The sequence below is a fragment of the Pteropus alecto genome, unplaced genomic scaffold (assembly GCF_000325575.1).
Source record: "Pteropus alecto unplaced genomic scaffold, ASM32557v1 scaffold10, whole genome shotgun sequence".
Classification (NCBI taxonomy): Eukaryota; Metazoa; Chordata; class Mammalia; order Chiroptera; family Pteropodidae; genus Pteropus; species Pteropus alecto.
The window spans coordinates 7,667,334-7,674,234 of NW_006431210.1; the positions used below are offsets into that span (position 1 = coordinate 7,667,334).

Sequence of the window (6,901 nt, forward strand, 5' to 3'; positions counted from 1 at the left end):
GCAGATTGCGTTTTGCATCCTTCACAGGCTGGGGAGACAGAACAACAGAATTTTCAAACACTCTACGTAAATGAGTCTCGTTGCCCAGAAAATGTAAAGTTCTGAATTATCAGTTAATTTGCCCGGGAACAGATGTTAATCTCATCATGAGTCAGTGGTTTGAGCTTTAATATCATTTAATTATTTTCCTGGCTTGGTCCTCTCACCTCTATACTGCACTCCAACCTCCAAATAGAAAGTATCCATCCTCCCAAGGTACCGACAGTTAAAACCCTCCTGGTATCTAACAGGGTTGCAAGGAGAAAGCAGATGTGGCTTCCTCTGGGAATTCCAGAGCCAGAAGACACCTGTCTGGAATGGCAGGGCTGTATGGAGACCAGATCAGCCTTTGGGCGAGTCAGAGGTCCACTTTGAGCACAGGAGTGTGGATCTGGCATCCTGTGGAGCCTCCCTGTCATTCTAAGATATTCTCTCCCCCTGCTCAGCTATGTCTTCATGTTATACAATTAGGGAAGTTCCTTGCTAAACCATCAGCTACAGAAGTTCAGGGACCACGTGTTTTCTGGGTCACCCAGTATAACTCCAGTGCTCAGCATGGCACTGGGAACTTAGAAAGTACTTAATAACTAGTTATTGAAAGAATGGATTCCATTGATTCCCTTAGCTGTAAGTAGCCCCAGCAGAGTGAATAGTTTTACCCTTAGTTGTTATTTAGTCCCCAGTGTGTCAATTGATCAGATTAGGAGCTGGCAAACTACTGCCCCAGGGCCGAATTCTGCCTGCCAAACCATTTCGTGTGGCCTATGAACTAAGTATAGTTTTTACATTTTTAAATGGTTGGGGAAAAAAAACAAATAATACTTCATGACACAGGAAAATTACACGAAACCCAAATTTCATGTCCATAAATAAATATGTTATTGGAGCAGAGTTATGCCATTCATTTACATATTATCTTTGGTTACTTTTGTACTACAGTGATAGAATTGAGTCTTTGCAACAGAGACTATGTGACTGGTAAAGCCTAAAAATAATTATTATCTGGCCCTTTGCAGAAAAAGTTAGCTGGCCCTGGATTAGATCATTCCCTATGATTAACTTTTGGTATCAAGGAGAGTGGGATAGAAGAGAGAGAGGGGGTCTAGGGAAGGCTGGCTGGGAGGAAAGAACAACTTCGAAATCTAAAAGAGCATTTGGCTCTCTTCATACTTTTGCCAGCCTTGGCTCTTCCTCAGTGGAAGTTTCCAATTTTTCATTGTAATTCTGATAAATGCCCTCAAGGAACACAGTGATCATCATTTCTCGGACTGTTGCATGGCTTGGATGCAAAGGACTGTGTCTTTCTCTTGTTTCTTGGCTGTTGTAAATCTCCAGTTTAAAATGCTCTTTGTCAAAGATATAAAATTTTGCTCCTCAGACAATGTTTGGGTAATAAATCTGTATGTGTGAGCAAGCGTGAGCTGGAGCTTGTCTTTGGAAAGCAATGTGTTCAGTCTTTGGCCACCCAGCAGGCACCCTGTGTACAGTTGTACTACATCTTGGCTTCCTGGGCAGTGCTGACCCCATAGGTAGGATGCCAAAAACTTTGTTTCCAAGCTCCTAGCAAAGGTAGAGCCCTATCCATCCAGAGAAGTGCCTCTGTGATTAAGTTGGCAAAGATGCAATCCGCCTAGTTAAAGCCTTGATAATCCACTTGATCCATTCCAGTTATCCGTCCAAAACCTAGGAGGCATCTTGTCGACCTGAGTCTCATTTCTCTGGGGTTTACAGGAGCACATCCCGGAGCAGACGGCATCATACTGTTTTCTTATTAGCCATCTAAATTCTGAATTAGAATCTAATTTTCTTCAAACCCCACACTTTATTTGGAAAGAGGTTACTTCTCTGTGGGTTCCTGGAGGCCTGACTCATGTCTAGGTATAAAAACTGCCCAGTGTCTTTTGATGGTGTGGTTAATGGACTGAGGGATAGATTTGCTTTCTGAGTGACAGTGATTAACACTGGCATTATTTACTTAAGTAACCTGGGTTTTGAAAATCATAACCAATAAAAAGATTGCCATGTCTTTTTTAAAGTATTGACTAGCAGGGCTTCCTGTGGGAGTACTAGTTATCTGATCTGAAAGGGTTTATTTTGGAGGTAATGTAGGAAATGTGGAAAGAAAATATAAGTTTCTACTTTCTAAAAACACTATTTGTTGCATCTATTATGTGCTACACATTTCTCTGGGTATTCTGTATGTATTTCCTCTAGTTCTTACCCAAATCCTATAGAATAGATGTTATAATCTCCATTTTACTGAGGAGGAAACTGAGACTTAAATAAAATATGAGTTGCCTGAGATGCCACAGAAAGGAAATGGCATAATTAGGATTTAAACTATGAAGAGTGACCTCAGAGTACATGTACATACCATCACATGATACCAACCCTCTGGAATGATACTTCAGCCACCTTCTACTATAAGGACAGAATTTTAGAAAGAACCAAAATACAAAGAAATTAACAAACCCGACTGTTGAAAACGCAGTCATAGCCAACGTGTTATCCATCTGAACTATAGGGATCATGATGCCTCATATTTTCTTCAGCTAAAGTTTTCATTTTCTTCCTTACTAGATATTTTAAAAAAAGATTTAGTTGAAATTATTTATTTAGTGTTCATTGGGTTCAAAACCCAAAAGCGATAAGAAGGCATATAAAGAAGTCTGTCTCTCACCCCTAAGAGATTTCTCACAGGCCTCCTTAGAGGAACACAAAGATAATATGGTGGAATACAAAAATCGGCCTCTTCCTCCCTCTGTCCCTTCCTCCCTTTGTTCTGCAACCTTGAAGCTTCTCCCATCAAGAGGTATAGTCTGTTTCTCCATCTCTTGAATCTGGGGGTGCCCTGTGACCTGCTTTGGCCAGCAGAAGGTGGCAGGTGTGACCTAGTGTCAGTTCTTGAGAGGGAGACTGAAACACAAGCCAGCCCCAGAGAGAGGCTCCTCAGCTGGATGCTGGCTCTGATGCCCGCTTCTACTTTGCCTGCCCTTGGAAGTTGGCCATACACCCTGGCTCTCCCCAGTCGGCTTTCGGGACTCTCTACTTTTCCCTTTTGGTTTAGCGGTCTGTGAATACCTGATGGCCACTTGACTTGCCTTCCTTCCTGGATTTGGCCTGAGATCCTGGGCTAGATCCCAGCTTTTTCCTTTTCCAGAGACACTGGGTCAGGGGAAAAAGTGTCACACACTACATGGTATGCTCTCCTGGGGCTTTCTGCTGCTATTTATACTCAAGTTATGGGGGTAAAACACTTGAGGGTTCAGAAGTTTGCAGAAATACACGAAATAGGCCAGGTGTCATATTGTCAGGTATGGTAGGGTTTAGGGAGAAATGGAAAAGGTGTGTTTTAGCTAAGGGCCTTTTATGTCCAATTTTGAAAAACACCATGAACAAAATCTGCTTTTGGTCAGGTCAACCGGCTACCTCTTTCGAATCTCTCAAGAATTAGAATGAGTTTCACATGAAGGCAGCAGATCTTGTAGGAAGAAGACACAATCATCAACATTTTTTCTCAGTAACCCCATGCCATATCTTAACTGGTTCCCCAGACTCCCTTCTCATGCTCTATTGGATGGAGCTTTTGATTTTCTGCTTCCCATCTTGAGTGGCTTTCAAGGACAACCCCTCAAGCAAATTCCCTTCACGGGTGCTGGGCCTGAATGGGTTGAGCCAGATGCTGAGACACAGGGAGGACTTGACATTCTATGATGCCAAATGCCCCCTGCAGGGATGGCACATCTTTCTTTCTGGAGTGCAGAGGTGCTTCCTCGCTTCCTTGGCCTCATTTTGAACTTTCTCAGAGATGTGAATAAGTTCAAGAAAATTAGAGTAGATGAGGGTGTTGGAGGTGGAAATGGAGTGTTGGATGGATTTGAGAGATATTTAGGAATTAAAATGGACCATATTGCATCTATGGCCATGCCAGCCTGAACAAGCCTGATCCCATCTGATCTCGGAAGCTAAGCAGGGTCGGCCCTGGCTAGTACTTAGATGGGAGACAATTAGGAAGACCAGGTGCTGTAGGCATAAAAAATAAAAAATAAGGGATTGTAAACTGACAAGGTCCTTGTAATCTATGAGGTCAACCAAGGGTTGCCTCGCCTAAAAAACTAAACTAAAATAAAATGGGCTGTATTCGGTATAAGGGTGATGAAGAGGGTTCTTTTTGAGCTAGTGCCCAGGTTTATTTCGACTAAAAAGGTGGCTGATGGTGCCATTTTGTGAGATGAGGAATGCAGTAAAAGTAATGGATAGACATGACCACCTTCAATGGCTGTATGTCCATAAGTCATTAACCATCTTGTACTCTTTTCTCAAGAATAATCACCTTAAATGGTTCTTGACAGGAGCATACAGAGAAGGCTGGCAGCTCCAAGTGTTCACAAACAGGAAATTATTTGCAGCCTCCAAAGTATACCCCTTGGAATACCAAGATGGGCTTCTCTTCCCAGCCCTGGGCTGCTGAACTCAAACCACTGAGACATCATTGATGTGAACAAATGAAGAGCAAATTAACATGCTCTGGAATAAATGAGTGGATTCCCTTCAGACTCGACCGCTTGTGTTTCCTGAAAACTCCATTTATTTTTGGTCTGAGAGAGTGCATGTCTCTGCAGTACCAATCTTCTCTAATGGTCAACACCCAGGGAAGAGGTGGACATCTTCAGGCTCCAGGAAGAGTCCAGTGGTAACTCATGTGTGCCTGACCTCAAGTCTTGGAATCCAGCTTGGCCCCTCAGCAGGCTATCTAGGTAGCCAGCAGCAGATAGAAATCCTGGTTCCAGGCACCTGCGGGCAGACTGGGAGAGTGCCGCTCCTCACGCAGGTTCTGGTGGAAGACCAAGAATCTCCACCTCCCACGGCCAAGGCTACCAGTGGCTTGGGCTACATGTTCCATGGCTGCCTGGTCTAGGTGGAGAGAGGGGTTATTCGTGCAGAAAGAACAGATTTGGGCCCTGGCATATACACACTTCCCTCCCTCCACATAAAGAAATTTTTGCCGAGAAATGGGATATTTTTAGGTAAATGTGTATTTTTTAGAGTATAGCCTTTAAAGTATCTTCTATTTTAGTTGTTTTTGAAAGAAATGGTTTTAAAATGTATGATGTGATTTCTGTCTTTTGAAAGAGTACTCTAAGATCAATTTAGCCTTAAATATCTTTTATTATGGAAAATTTCAAGCATATACAAAAATGAGAAAATCATGTAATAAACCCTATGATTCCAATAGCCACAGACAACAATGACCAATTCATGACCAACTTTGTTTGGGCTATGTGCCTCATTTCCCTCTCCCCCAGATTATTTAAGTCCACCCTATTTATGCTGATCTAAGGTCATCAGTGACAGTATCTTTGTGGTACACATCCCTCTTCAGTGTATTTTTCTTTCATATTTATATCCTTGCCTTTATGAAGACTCTCCATGGTTTGTTTCCTATAGTCTAGTCTGGAAAAGTAGATAGCTAGGGTTGTTACAATTCTGTTAAGTAAGAGTACATAGGATTTGAGAGAGCCTTTCCATCCTGGATTTTAATTCTGGGTTTATCTTGGGTAGTCACAAGCTGTTACAGGTGGACTGAGGTTTAGGACTTTTCACCTTTTAAAAATGGGAGTGCTGTGGCAGTAGTCTCTTTTTTCTTGAAAATGAAGTCATTACTAATAGATTTAAAGAAATGGAAAAATATTCATTTTTGAGAAAGATTTCGAGACATAAAGGAAGAATTCCAAGTATACTCAATATGTCATTTGTTTTATGAGTATGATTGAACTTGTCGTTTGAGATTCAGCACCATCTTCTGTGGCTTCACTCAGGAGCCATTTTGAGGAATTGCACTCGGTTTTGCATCAGACGGCTCTAGACTGTTATGCTTTTCTTCCACCTTTTGCTCCCTATTTGCTATCTTTCTGGATTACTTGGTTGTTTACTGTCTCTGCTGTTTGCAGCACTTCTGCATTTATAACATAGAGAGGGACTGTAAGTTGCTGGGTCAACCAGATAACCAGACCTGTCATATCAGTAACCTATCAGTGTGTGTGAAATTCAATCTCTAAACCCCCATTTTTCAGCGTGAGAATTCCCTGTGCTCAGAGATGTGTGCCCAATGACAGGCTCTAAGGACAAAAGTACAGACAAGTTGTGCAGCTGGAAACGCAGTGGGGTAGATCCATAAGTGAAGTCATGATGATGTGAAGGGAACAGCTTAGGTATCCTGCAGAAACTCTTCGTGCCTTGCAGTCAACAGGGGAGACCCTCACCTTCCAGCACCTTCTAGCACCTTCTAGCTCCCTCTGCATGGTGTGTCACTCCCTGGAATGTATGGAGATTAAGTAAGTGGATCCTAAGGAGCAAGCATTCTGGGCATTTGAGCAAAGTTTCAACCACCTGAACTTTAATTGAGTAAACTAGGATGTGGAAGCTGTTTTACTCACTCACTTTCTCTTCTTTATTTCTCTTAATCTCTGCCTTCAGCAGTTTCTTTTTAAATGTTATCTGCCTTTCACAAATGTTTGGCAAAAACATTTCCTTCAGGATAAAATCCCGAAGGCATGCCATCAATCCTTGAACATTGAGAATGATCGAAATGGGCTTTTCTGGTGAACAAAGCCACCCTTATTTTATGTAATTACCTGCAGTTCATGAAGAAAGGAGCATGGTGAGCGGGAGGCTTGGCAAAAGGTGGAGTTAGGATTACAACAAACACCTTATAGCATGGCATATTTATGAAGTGTTTTGTCAAGTTTGGGATGTAGGTGGCAAGACAGCACCCTATTTTTCAGACAAGAAAAGTGAGATAGAGATTTAGGAGTTTGGCCTGGGCTTTTTCCATCTTAATGTTTATCTTTGTGTCCTCTTT

At 42.2% G+C, this 6,901-nt stretch overlaps 1 pseudogene; it reads left to right on the forward strand.

Moving 5' to 3' along the window:
• Positions 1–3,953: 3,953 nt before the first annotated feature.
• Positions 3,954–4,071, forward strand: LOC112470293 (annotated as a pseudogene).
• The last annotated feature ends 2,830 nt before the right edge of the window (positions 4,072–6,901 follow it).